Below are 14509 nucleotides of genomic sequence, written 5' to 3' on the forward strand. Positions count from 1 at the left end.
CAGAATAAACAATGCAGATAATGTGTGCATTTATGTTTTACTTTTTAAGTAAAACATTTTTATTTTATGTGTGTGTGTGTGAGTGTTGGGGCTCTACGATAAGGCAATGGTGCAAAAACACTTCAAGTTCAAGATAGAAGAAAGTTTACTATTTAAGATTTATTCATTTAGTCATTCATTCCTTCATTTATACTGTTGGCGTTGGATTTATCAACTATAAAATGATCGAACTCCATCCACTAAATGCGGACAGTAACATGTGGCTGGAAAAATGTAAATGGCCCTTCAGTTATGAATTAATTATTTTTTCCAAATAGAATTTACTCAACTTAATATTTCATGCTTAAAATAAAATGTCCCATATGCTACATCACAGGTTTTTTTTTTTTTTTCATCTTTTGTGCTTATCACTTGCTTAACACTTATTGAAAATGTCCCATCACATTATGTAAATTCTGTATCTGTATCATTCTCAAAATGCAGGATGCTCTACTCTCACCCTGTCTGTGAGTTTAACCGTGCAAACTGAACACAAGCACTTGACTGTTTACATCTTCAGCACGACTACCCCCCCCCCCCCCCCCCCCCCCCCCCCCCCCCCCCCCCCCCCCCCCCCCCTGGCCACATCTGCACTTTCCTCCATCCACTGAGCAGCAAGGGCCCATAAACAATGGTCACGGGGAGATGAGAGACGATGTTTCATTTCCAGACACCTCATCCACCTGGACTATGGCTTGTTTACTCCTCGGTTTCAAATGTAGTGCTCTGTGTAGGGCTGCAGCAGCAGTGACAGGAGGTAGAGGTGAGACAGAGGAGACAGGATGGACAGTCAGAGGGAGAGGCCCAGTGTGAAGAAGGACGAGAAGTAGAAGCCATAACCACGGCCATTATTTACGTGTTCGGAAGTCAATTACAGAGCAAACACAGCACAAGTAATAAATATGGATCCAAGCAAAGCTCCATCACAGCTTCAGTCAAAGGCTGTAAAATGCATTCGCTGCAGAGGGAAAAGAACTGAGGAGAAAGGAAACAAAACATAAAACATGATCAGCTCCGCATCCAGGTCTTCACATGATTTGAAAGTCCCTCTTAAGATCATTTGATCTGATGTATTGTACATCCTCATGTGAATTGCGGGACATTGTGTGTTTCTTCCAGGCAGATTTTTAAAAGCAGATTTTCACTCAAATCTCAACAAAACTAAGTCAAACACAAAGTTTGCATAGAGTGAAAAGGTCTGAATAATTACTGAAGCCAGTATATGCTATAAAGAAACAAAGCCATGCTCAATTTGGGATGACAAACTTAAATTATATTCCAATTCAAACAGGAGTTACCCTGGACTCAGAACAGATATTAATAAATCATGGAAGTGTCCTTTGAGAGCTTTCCATAAGCTGCTGACTCATGTGAGTCCAGACGGTCACTTTAATTCGAATAAAAAAATAATCTAACTCTAAAGAGTTTTGATTAGCAAGTTGTGATTGTCCATGTACATTTTCTAAGCACATGCTTGTAAAATGTATATGCTCTGTGAGTGTGTGTGTGTGTGTGTGTGTCGAGCTCCAAAGTTTTGTCCTGACTAATATTAGTCACATTAAAAATGACGTCCTCGTTGAACGTCCTCTGGCTCCAAGCTGACAGAATCACGGTGAGAGAAAGTCCGTTGAAAAGCCTGAGGGATGAATGAATGAATGAATGAGCTTTAACTACATTGTGCTTTTTACAGCAGAGCATCTCTAAGACACTGTAAACACACTAGAACAAAATAGTCACAGTACCATGTCTCTCCCATAGGAGGACAATGTGCCTCAGCTTCATACTGTCATTTACTGTTTATCTCTGAGCAATTATGATCGAATGCCAAAGGTCCCAAATGATGTTTTAAGGCTAAGGCAGGTGATCCTGGAAAAGTAACCAAGAGCAGGCTAAAATATGCCACTGATACATATTAACCTATCCCATCAGTCCTCTCATCGACGCTACGCCCCCGAAACACATGAATGACAACTGCTGGATGCCGAGTGTTCTGTGACTCATTCAGTCGCCTCTGCTTCAGTGTATGACTCACTGGCTGACGACTCTGGTCTGAGAGCACGGGCAGGTGGACAGGTCGAAATGAAGTGAGTGTATATGTTGGAGCTGGTTAACTGGCTGCTCCATATCTGCGTGGACGACCTGGTCCTTCACAAAACTCTCAGGAATCGTTCAGATGAACAAAGATGCCCTGTAGAGTTTTCACCACTATCAGCGCTATGTGTCCTTGTTCATTAACACACACACACTCCACCAAATGAATCGACTGTTTGATTAGTATTCAATCAGCTGAAAATGATCTTTGATGATCAGTCATTAAAATCAAGCTAAATATTATTTAGTAACAGCCTCTACTATGTGAAGCTTTTGTTCAGTGTTATGTCGCTGTAACTTGAATATTCTTCTGTTTGGCTGTTGTCCTGAAAAAACTGGGGAAATCAGAATATTCTAATATTTATCGACTAAATTCCTCAAAAAGAAAACTAAGAAAACTCATAATCACTGATATGAATAACACTAAACCGTGGCCTTTATTTGAACCACAGAACAAATTCAATTGAAACAAGTGTTTTTTTTAGAAAGCCGAGCTGTAGAAAGCGGAGGAGGGAAAAAAAAGAATCATCTAATTAAATGAATCCCAGGACAGCAGTGTGGCTCCGCTGTGGGAGGACACCGAAATTGCATCAAGCAAATCTGGGGAATGGAACCCATATGGTTAATGGATGTGGGTTATGGTATTGTTTTGGAAGGCTCTGCAACACGCCGCCCTTCAGCTGCTACAGCACCGCAGACCTCCACAAATCATTACGGCGGGATAATAGAACACACTTGATCAGACGCAGGAGGAAGGGGTGCCAGGGAGAGGAAGACGAGTCTGTGAATAATGATTACGGTCACCTTAGTAATATATCACCATCCACGAGAAGATGACTTGGATAAGGGTGTCTGTCAGCACAGAGGCCTGACAAATTTCTGCACCATCCTCAGATTTCAGTCCCACAGAGCCACCCTCCTCCTCTTCGCACCCCCCCCACCCCACCGGCGCCTCTATAATTGCTTGCTAAGAAAGAAATTAATCCACGTTGAAGGCACCCAAACACGTCTTTGTAAATTAGAGATAGCAGGTTGACCAAAGTGAGTCTAGAGTGATGACACAGCATGTCACAGGGCCTCACTTCTCGCCGAAGAGTCCTGCTCGCTAAAGTAACCAGGAAGCCTCAACCAAGGTCGTGTGGGTGCAGTATAGGTGGGCCTGAATACTGGATGACTTTAATTAGTGCAAAGGCGAACGTGAGTGAAATGCAATAACTGGCATGGACGTGAGGAAGCGGCCGGACTGACGCACTGGAGAGGCTGCTGTAAAATCAGACAGATAGACTCACTCTCTCCTTCGCTCGTTTCTTTCCACAGTTTTACTGGAGTTGGCAGCCTCCCGTGCCGAGCTGGGCCGGACCGTCTGCCAGGCACGAGGCACGAGGCATGAGGCACTCCATTTGTTACTCCCAGAAGGTCACTGAAGATCGTTTTCAGGCCCTTCCTCAATGTCCGCTTCCGCCCTGCCCACTGGAGTCATTAAGATGAATAGGACAATATGGCTTCCTGGCTGCCGTTGCTAGGTGTGTGTGCGTGTGAGGTGTTTGTGTGTGTGTGTGTGCCGCCGTGACCTCTGGAAGCTTCAGGAACTCATCTACTGCTATCGTCTGATGAGAGCAATACTCGAAGACTGTGATGCATGGGTGTCACACTGAGGTGATGCAGAAGTTGTCTTTGGGTTGAGCTGAAAGATGGCAGATAACTGGGGGTAAATGTGATCTGTGAGTGGAATGCAGTGTAGCTACTGATGAGGACCCTGAGGTCACGACCTCAGTGTATTTTTTCCTGATAATTATGAGGTTTAAGCCTCAACATAACAAAGTCAAAACAGCCAAATAACGACAGTCAACATCACCGAATAGAATAATAACAGATGCACAGACAAAGCACTCTAAAACGTGTGGTTGTTTCTGATTTTACTTTTTATCTTATTTGTTGAAATCCTCTTCACGTCAATAAAAAAAGTCTTCTGGGAAAAAAAGCCTTGCAGGACTGCAACCTGACCAATCATCTAATTCGGTTACCAATCCTTCCTTTATCTAGGTGTGTGCAACATGAATATCTCATATACTGAGATAAATTGCTTCATATCCAGTTTACGATACATGTTACTTGCTACTAAAACCTTTTCTCAACCATGTTAATTGTCGTCTTCCATCTTCACAGGTGAAAGTGTCTTGCAGCGCCTGAGACTGGTTTGTTCGTGAGCGTTCCACTGTCCTGTAGTGTCTCTCATCGGTAGATTCTCTAATTGACTCATCCTGGTTTTCACCAGATTACAGTAAGTGCAGAATGAAAATCAACTATTTTCTCTTTACATTGGACACAACCAGCAAGACGAAGAACCCAACGTACTTATCTTGTTGTCTTTGTTAGAATCTTTTGCAGCACTACATATTTGCAGACACATTTCCTGACGCTTTATGCAAATAATCAAGCCTGTCGTTTGTGTTTGTGAAGACCAAATTATGTTGTTTTTACCCAGTGGGAGTTTACAGATGTGACCAATGATGCTGTGTTTGTGTGCGTGTGGCGATGTGTGTCAGTGCGTGTGTGTTAGTGCGAGTGGGAGAGAAAGAGAGAAATGTATCAATCATTAGGTGGAGATCAGTGTTGATATCGTGGTTACAAACAAAATGAACATATGGACACTGAGAAACTAAAAATATGTCGCGGATCAGAGACGTCTGTGTGTGTGCAGCTTGAGAGAAAAAGGTTCAGTGAGCGGAGTCTGGATGGACTGAATGAAGAGAAGATTATATATGATATAATATATAAATAAGTGTAATTTCCTACGTTAATGGTTGAGGAGGAATACCATTATATTAGGGAAATAAAAGTGGACAGAGCAGTGGAAAGTGAAGTTAGGAATATTTTCCCTCACAGCGGAAGGACAAATGAGTCAGGATAAAGAGCGTCACTGAGCAGTGATTAAATGCGCTGATGTCGGTAGTGAACGCCCTACAACCTGTCCACACGAGAGAAATGATGGAATTTTAGAAACTTCCCTAGGTTCAAATAATGCTTCATATGAGCATTTTCTTATTGACCAACTCTAGGAAAAGTGAACTACTGTGGTAAATGAGAAGGGAGATGCTGGTCGTGTTTTAAAAAGTAGTCATAGATCACAGTCAACACTAAAGGCAATATCACGACTGTCTTCAGCTCACAGAGACGATCAGCAATACTCCTGCTAACACAACAGCATGTTTGTCACAATGTCCTTATCCACAGGTCAAGTGTGTGACCAAACAGGTTTTATCAGTGCAGATACTGATTATTACTAATCAGGGACACCGGTAATCGATACTTGGAACAGATATACTGTACAGCAAGAATAACACAAAATCCAACACAAACTGTGCTACATAAGGTCTACACACAACTACTATGTTTTTTTCCACCCCAATTAGATCAATAAATGTCATTAAGTAACTAAAGATAGGCAACACATCGCTGCACAAAAAACTTTTTTGATAAAAACTGATTATAACTTTCATGAAAGCTGTTCTATCACACCGCACTACTTTAACTTAGGATCTATGTATATTTATATTTATCAGCTACATGTGGTTCTCGCATGGGAACAGTGTAAATGCTACCTGGTATCACTTTATCACATATAATGATGATAGAATATGACCACACTGTAACAGACTGAATCAGAAATTTCAAAATTAATCAAATTTCATCTGCAATCAGATTTTTCATGAAATTGCTAAATATGCCAAATTGCTAATTGGTTGATTCCTTCATTTATCTATTGGCCAGAACAGTCTGGGATTACAAAGCGATTGTGTAAAGCAAAATAAATAATACTAAATAATATTATAGCACAAAGAGAAACTGCATTTGATTCTTTGTATTCAGATGCAGATACAGTGCACAACTGGAAGAGAGAAGAGTCTCCATGGTGTAGGTGTTACACCGATGCACTGTAACACGCAGCTACACCTTACAGAGCTCATTGCTCCGCTCTTTGCCTTTTCTCTGCGAGAGAGAGCTCTGGGCAGTTAACTAATAACAAAAGCCATCTTAGATAGTTAATGCAGAGTAATGATGACAGGGAGCAGCACTGGAAATAGCACCTGTCGCCTGGGACAGCAATAAATCCCCAGAGACAGCGCACCAACACAAGGGAAGAAATACATGGTGAACACTGAGGCAGGAAATGTGTTGAACTGGACTTCTTAGCGCTGCACCTCTTGAAATACCAAGGTGGAGGATCTGAGGATGAATGTGGCAACATGCACAATGTTGCACAGACACTGTGACAGTGCTGACAATGGATGTGGAGGAAGGTTCATGAGAAATACACAGGAAATAGTTTAACAGTGTGTGAGTTCTAGCTGTTTCACGCTCTGCTGGGTGCACATTAAGATTTATTTGTGTCTCCACCAAATGTTTGATCAAAGGGCTGCAATAGAACAACCCTGCAAGGAGGGTCACTCAAGTTTCTTGTCTAGAAGATTGTTTCCATCTTGACAATGTGAGGCTTTTGTTTCAGTATGAATATTATACACAACAGTATGGAGACCACTAAACTCACCATGGACACTGAACACTGTGTGGATGTGGAATCTTTGCACTGCGCTCCATCATGCATCTTGTGCACAAAGAGCATATTTTGGCTGATTGTAATTCTTAATAAAAGAAGAGATGTGTTTACCTGTGCAGCATCCTCAGTGGGATACGGCGCCTATCCCCTTGCAGACAGAAGGAAGAGCCGGGATGCAGCGGAGGTCGGGCAGCTTCTCCACATCGTGCGCCCAGGTCGTGCGGGGCAAGTGGCGGAGGTGTGGAAGTCAAGGGGGCTCCAAGTCTGTGGTTCCTCTCGATGTGCGCGCAGGAGCAGCCAGGTGCGCACACCAAAAAAAGCAACAACAGATAGAACTCAGAGTGCGTCCGGTCGTGCGCCTGGTCTCGGTGCGCTGTGGAGGAAAACAAAACAGGAGTTCCTCTCAAGTCCACGCGTACTGGAGCGCCCTCCTCCTGCACCGCGGACCAGTGTGGCGCTCGCTGTTGTGGACCGCGGACTGACTGGAGGAGGCTGCGCTGGGAGAACCGGGGCGGGTTCCTGGAGGGCGGGAGGAGGAGACGGGAGGAGGGCGGATGCGCAAAGATGCTCAGCTCATTGTGAAGGTGGTTAAAAGTTTCTGGAGGAGCAGCAGGGAGTCGTTGGTTTCCACATCTCTAACAGGGTCACATCTATTGTTGAATATTAGTCAGACATGGAAGTGTAGTGAACTATAAGCTTTAAAGCCCCCCCCCCCCCTATTTTTTGATTCCTGAAATATAAAATGTTCTTTTCCTGTCAATTTTTTTGACAGCTGCTAAAGCGTTGCAGGTCGATGTACATCTGGTGTGTTCAGGAATATACATCACTGCAGTGAGATGAAAAGTTCAACCACCGCACTTGTTTTCTGTGTGGGGGAATAAACATCCTCTTTAGAAAATGTATGTGCATTTTTACAGTGTGTGTGTGTGTGTGTCTGTGTGCCTGCTGTCTGCAGATACAGCATTTTTGTTTTCCCCTATTCCCCCCCTCACATTTTCTGCAATGTGGAGATGATATTATATCATGTTTCTCTTAGTCTGCAATCTCCTGATCAAACAGAAGCGTGTGTGTGTGTGTGTGTGTGTGTGTGTGTGTGTGTGTGTGTGTGCGTGTGTGTGTGTCTGTGTGTGCGTATAAGAGACAGGAAGAGATTCAGCATTTCAGCTTACATACAACTTGAGTGTGGAATAAAAATGGATTTCATGTCATATCAACAGTATGTGAGCTCCCGCTCCGATTGCCTGTGTCCTCCCAGATAAACTGTCAGTCTGACACAGCATTTCACTTTGCTGGTAAGCAGCTCAATCTGCCTGTGCAGGGGTCCCGCTGCCTCATCCCACTCTCGCGTCACTGAAGGTATCTGAAGAAGGCTGTGTGTCTTTGCACGCGTGCGTAGGACTTGCCAGATGGTCCTGCGTAAGAACTTTAAATTATTCAGCCGTCCCACAGCAGATTGAAGCCGTCATGTGTAAGACAACTTGGCCGGCCTCTTCCTGCGCTGGGAAACACCAGCAGATGAGTGAGTGCAGCTGCTGTAGAGATGCTACCAAGTTACGCAACTCCACATTGAAATTTCTCTAATGCACAATTTAGGCCTTGCTCAACATTTACTGCAGCGATGGAATGATTTCTTTTTTAGAGCAGATTCAGAGTGTGTTACGCTTTCACAGAGAGGGATGAGAATCATAAATTATTCACCTGATCCAGCTTTTATGTGTGAATGCTAAGCTTACAGAAGCGCTGGCACATCCAGAAACAAGCAGTTAAGCTTTTTAATAGATACACAGCGTCCGTCTGTGCCGTTCTCAAATGCATCACATTAACTAAGAGTGTGTCAGACACAATTATGGAAATGACTTAAGTTGGACAAGAACCGGTGGAAAGCCATAAAACAAAACATTGTCATAAATTTTCTGAAAGACATCATGTGGATCCTTAGATGTTTAATGTGCTTCAATTACCTACACTGGCCATTAGTGATATTAGAGTGAAGCTTTACTGATGGCAGGGGTCATGATTACAACCATAATTTAGCAGGATAACTCCCGTCACTTTAACACAGCCATTGACACTATGAATACACGCCATTACCAAATACTGCTGTATAATATATCTCCACATTAGGGATGATGTATGTTCCACATTTGCTTCCAACTTAAACTGGCTGTAGGAGGCTGAGATGTCTTCAAGGTTGAGATGATCCGAACTGAGCGTTGCAGATGTGGTGTCGTCTAGATTTTTGTTTGCCGTCACATTGTGGGTTGGTTGGGTGGTGGAGGGGCTAATCCTTTCAAAACAAGATGAAGAAATCCACTTCACATGGAGCGTGCTGTGTGTATACCTGAGTGTGTGTGCCGTAATCACCCTGAGAGTGGCCCATTAATCCAGTTGGGGGTTGGCGCTTTGATCTGTGGCTGAGTGGCGATACAGCGAAGCTGTCGAGCTCGCCTCCTCCGCTAAGAAACGCTCAAAATTAGGAAGGAGGCTTCTTATGTGAAATGGGTTAATATCACCTCTTCAGTCGAGAGGCCTGTCCCACTCGTACACACAGCTCAGACACGAGGCTCATTTTGAGTAAGAGGTCCAATTTTACATGAGGGCCTCTTTTCAAGAGGAAAACAAGGTGGTTATGTTCTCCACAAAACAACCTGTGTGAAGAGCATGTAACCAATCGGAGATCCTTACTCTAATTGCACTTGGTCTTGACTGCAAGTGTCAGCTAATTGCATTCAACAAATTTATATGTGCACATCCACAGTGCATGTTGATTCTAAACAGCGGGCTCTGTTTTGACGATCTAAGCTTGTGGTGCAGATAGGACGCATCCAAATCCACTTTCGTTAACCGGAGTAAAAGGTTTGCTGCACCCGGCTCATGGCTCAGTAGAATTGTGCTTAGTCTCTTAAAGAATCATGAGAAGACCGTTTGTGTGTGATAGCGGAGTTTTGTGTAATGTGTATAAATAAATATGACTTTCTCGATAATGAGCCTTTCAATAACAGTGGAATACTGGAGGCTTCAGACCATGTTGCTGTTGGTCAAAAGCACAATCCCATTCTGCTGCCTCCAGATAGCAATGCTACAACGGTGATGCCAGCTCAAGGCTGCTCAGATGGGCACAAATGCATTTGCTATTTAAACAAGAAGAAAACACTTGCCACATGCTTGGTGCTGCTTTGTGCCAGGTATAAGAAAGAGCCTGTTAAGTCTGAAACCTGCTGCATAATAGTCGGATGTGACATTTGAAGAATCAATGGAGGCAACGATAGAAACTGGAAAAATTTGATTTTTACATTGTTGCAATGAATTTGCATTTGATGATTAATTCTGTTCTCAAAGACTCTAAATCGACAGCAGGTATGATTGTGAGAGTGAATTGTTTCTGGTCTCTGTATGTGGGGGCTGTGATACAGTGGTGACCTGTTCTGTACCCCACCCCCAATGTCAGCTGGGATTGGCTCCAGCTTCCCCCAAAGACCCTCAAAGAACAAGCATTATAGATAATGGATGAATGGGTGGATGGACGATTTGTAATTATCATAATACATCGACAACTTTCTTTAATGTTATTTTAGCCCCTTTTATCAAGACATTTTGACCTGGTTACATTTATACCTCGTATTAATGTGTTGACATCATCCACACTGAGATCTAACTGATCCCAAAAGTCACAGAAATGTTGATACTGAGGTTACTGCAGTCTTTCAGGACAACATCCACTAATTGTGAACCCAACAGTGTAACATTTTTGGTAAATTCTTTTGGTGCTGAAAACCCTTTGGTTGTTTGGGTTAAAGGTTGAGTATGTCGAATTTAGTGACATCTAGAGGTGAAGTTGTATGTTGCAGATGAATACTCCTCATCTCACCCTCCCCTTCCCAACATGAAAGAGAACCTGTGGTGAACTTCAGTTGTCATTTTCCCGTTTGGACGACAGTAAAAAAAATGGCAGCCTCCACAGAGAGGACCCCCTCTCCATGTAACTATAAAGTTCTATGGTAAACAAAACAACAATTCATATAATTTAGATGAAACACACCAGTGAAAACATCACTAGGATTATTTTATATTCTATTTGTACCAAAAATTCCTTTCACCTAAATCTTACACACTGGACCTTTAAAATGATATTGGCTTATTATAGAAAGAAGCTGCAGTGACTTGAAACTTTTATATATTTTTATAATAATTTTATTTTGTTATTTAAGTAAAAGCAAATTTTTTCACTGGAAATCGAATAAACAAAAAATTAATGGCCTTAAAAAATGCGCCATCTCAACCCACCCCTAACCCGCTCGCTCATGGCTCCCTCTCTGCTCCCTCTCTTCTCTTTCTGATGAGCAACACATTTCTGTATTGCCAGTGTACGGTACACAATGGTAAATGGTCTGTATTTAAATAGCACTTTTCTTGGCTTAATGACCACTCAAAGCACTTTACAGTACAGGTTCTGCCTGTCACCCGTTCACAAACACTTTCATTGAGTGCATCTATGTGCAGCACTTTCTCAATGAGATCAGTCAGGTAATTTGGGGGTTCAGTATCTTGCCCAAGGACACTTCCCCCAAATGGGCAAGACTGGGATGGAACCGCAGACATTCTGGTTAGAGGACGACCTGCTCGATCCCCTGAGCCACAGCGGCCCCCAAAATATGAGTAATATATGAGTAATTCAAGCAGACATGTTGGAACCTGGGGACCAACTCGAAAGACGATGAAGAGTGAATTGTACAGTGTTGCCTACAAGTGTCAGAGCATACAGAGACAAACACCCAGAAAACATAAAGCCCCCAGCTAAGAATAATGTAGATCAATTCCCTTTTTTTGTATAGCAAATCACAATATATGGCACTTTACATTATACCTTACAATATTAAAGATTTATAAGTAAAATTCCCCCAAAACACAACTCAAAGATCAAATCTGGGATATGAGAACCATGAACTATATTTAGTTCAAGGCTTTTTCTTCACCATTTTAAAAGTCAGTGATAATAATAATAATAATACAAACTTAATAGTTAAGTTTAAACATTGACCTTTCAAAAAAGGACTATCAGTGTTGGTATGAGATTGTTCAAATAAAGGTTGAATAAAATAACTCAGAAGTAAAAAGTTTTATACCGTTACATTTTATTCAGTGCAACCCAATGCCTCATGAACTTTAAACAGCACAGTATGCACCAGTCTGTTGTTTAAAGCTGCTCGTCAGGACACATATTGACTTCTACATACATGACAGGCCGTATGTGTCAAACTCAGGGAGGAGCGGGTGCGCTGGGCTCCTGCGGACACAGAGAAAAGGCGAAGCTGTAAATATTCATGGCGTGGCTGACAGCATGCAGTGCCTCTCCACTGGCTCCTGTCACTCCATTGATCTCTCATACATGACGTTCACGTCCAATGACCGCTCCGCCTCACCTCAATCATGTGGGAAGACGTGCCCTTTCTCCCACCTGCTTGATGTCCGTTCCTCCAGGAGACGGGAGCATGCTGATCACCCCCTTCATCCCGGGCTACATCCTCCTTGTCATTACGGTATGCACATGGTAGAATTTAAAACAGCTCCCAAAAGATTCCTTCACTGCATCCTGTACACTTTTCAGCCTCTGTTCTCGAGAGTTACTTTGCACTCAAGTGTCAGAATACGAGTTCAAAGCCCTTGGTTCCGTTAAATCTGCCTTTAACCACGTTCTTCTGTTTTAAGTTTCCTAGAATGCCCTTTTACAAAACCCATGAGACAGCTTGAGGAATATGAGGACAAAGGAAAGTTTTTGTGATCTTAGCAACACTATTTAAAATGCTCCATGATTGTGGCTGTAATGCATCGTGATCTATTGAAACACTATGCATGTGAAACATGAGCAAAGCATCCTTAACACAATACTGTAGGAGTTTAACAACCAAGAATTGCAAGTTTCATTTCTTCTGATGGATCACTGCTCTTCTCTGGAATATCTTCTTTCAAATTCAACCCAACTTGTGGTTGATGATTAGTTAGTATTGACCGATGCTGATTACCAAGTTCATTGCAAACATTTTAGTCCGACTTGGACACCATCACTTACTGTAAAGCCAAAATGCAACCAAGTACACTTGGCACATTAGCTCTTTTAAAGGTTATGATGAAAAAGTAAACCTGCTTTAAAATGGAGGCCATTGTTATTTAGTTTCACTCAATATTGAATGTATCTAACATGTCATTTCATCAGCTGTTAAATCTTTATTTCATAATGTTACATATGTCTACAGACACAGGAGAGAAGCTATTGTTTAAGTTTAGAAGTTTAGTGCTGACGATTTCCGTGGGCACTTGCGTGTTCAGTATATGGGATTGGTCCAATCATATGCATTTCTCAGATGTGTTAGTATTGTTTCTGATACTAAACCTGAAATGCTAATATAAACAGATATAGTTTTTGTTTTGAAATGAAATCTGATTATTCTTCTTGCAGCCTTACGGCATATGCAGAATTTGTAAATGGACAGTGGTGCTCTTAATTCTTTCACAGTAATTGTTTTGTGCCTCTGTAGAATTGAATGCTACATTTGCAAAGTCAATTAAGCACATGAATAGAGACAGAACTTATTGAAGAGAAAATATGTTGTCATGGTCCTGCTGACACTTTTTCTGCGTGATCAAGATAGTGACAGTAAACTCATGTTGTTGGTCCTGGATAGTTCACGTCAACTCTACAAAACCACACAGCATCCAACTCCACTGAGGACAGTCCTGACAGTGGGTCAGCTGACACAGGTTGATCTGTTTAGATAGACCCCCAAGATTTCTTTAACTGGCAGCATGTGTATCAGTCTGAATAGAGACAAGAAATTGTGATATTTGTAAGTCACGTTAGTCAAGAAAAGGTGAAGTTACAGCCTTAGCTTTGACCTGTAGTTGTCAAACACGCATGGTTGTCCACACTCGTTCAAAATCCTTTTAGGGACGTTGTCACGTATGCAGCTCAGGTACAGCACATATGCATTGATGGCAGCAAAATCCAGGATGTTATAAAATACGGCAACGGGTCATCTACGCGTGCCACCTTGATAGAGAGAGAGAGATTATGATTAAATTAATTCGCTTTGGAAAACTTTCATGCCAAAAAAGCCCCTTTGAATTAAATTGAGAGAGAGAGAATTTTTAGTGCTGCACAGTTTATCTGAATAACAGGATATAATTTAGAAACATACTGTTGCAATGTTTTTAATAATATTAAAATAATAATCTTTCACAGAAAATGAGAAAAAGATTGTGCTTTTATTCTGAAATGGGTAAATACTAAAAAAAATTGTATTTGTGACATATTCGACAGATAAAACTCTGGTGAGATTTAATTTTCGCCGTGGCGCAACTACCTTTTGGTTACCTCTGCAGAAAGCGGAAACAGTTTCAGCAGCAATTATTTCATTATTCCTACCTGAGCTCTTCCTACTGTCACATTTCAAAATGAGTCTGCTGTCCCATTGGACCTATATTGTTTATCAATGTCTCTGCATTCTATAATTTAACTAGTTACTGTGGTGAGTTCGATGTTATCATGCCTGAGACTATTTTGCCAAAGCCATGAAAATAAAGCCCAAGTTGAAATGAACTGTTGTTTTCATTTAAATTCCATGATAGCTTTGTTGGTCATTTGAGACTGTTCCCCACACTGAACCCAATCCTGCCTTTATTTAATACTCAAGACCATCCGATAATACATGTGCTATAAGGATAACCTGAGGCGTTGGACGTCACCTCTTATTGCTTCTGTTATCTGTTCGATCTTGTGCTGTAAATACAGAGACAAGCTGTGCTCTTCCTGAGGGGAACACATGG

General features: G+C 42.0%; 1 protein-coding gene across 2 annotated transcripts in view; it reads right to left on the reverse strand.

Moving 5' to 3' along the window:
* LOC109632423 (heparan sulfate glucosamine 3-O-sulfotransferase 5) overlaps window positions 1-7187 on the reverse strand; it is a 68189-nt gene extending 61002 nt beyond the window's left edge. For both annotated transcript variants that reach the window (XM_069515060.1, XM_020091681.2), the window contains exon 1: window positions 6800-7187. The gene's annotated coding sequence lies outside the window, so the exon portion shown is untranslated. The remainder of the gene's footprint in view (window positions 1-6799) is intronic.
* Window positions 7188-14509: the final 7322 nt, after the last annotated feature.

This window comes from Paralichthys olivaceus, chromosome 19 (genome assembly GCF_024713975.1).
Source record: "Paralichthys olivaceus isolate ysfri-2021 chromosome 19, ASM2471397v2, whole genome shotgun sequence".
NCBI lineage: Eukaryota > Metazoa > Chordata > Actinopteri > Pleuronectiformes > Paralichthyidae > Paralichthys > Paralichthys olivaceus.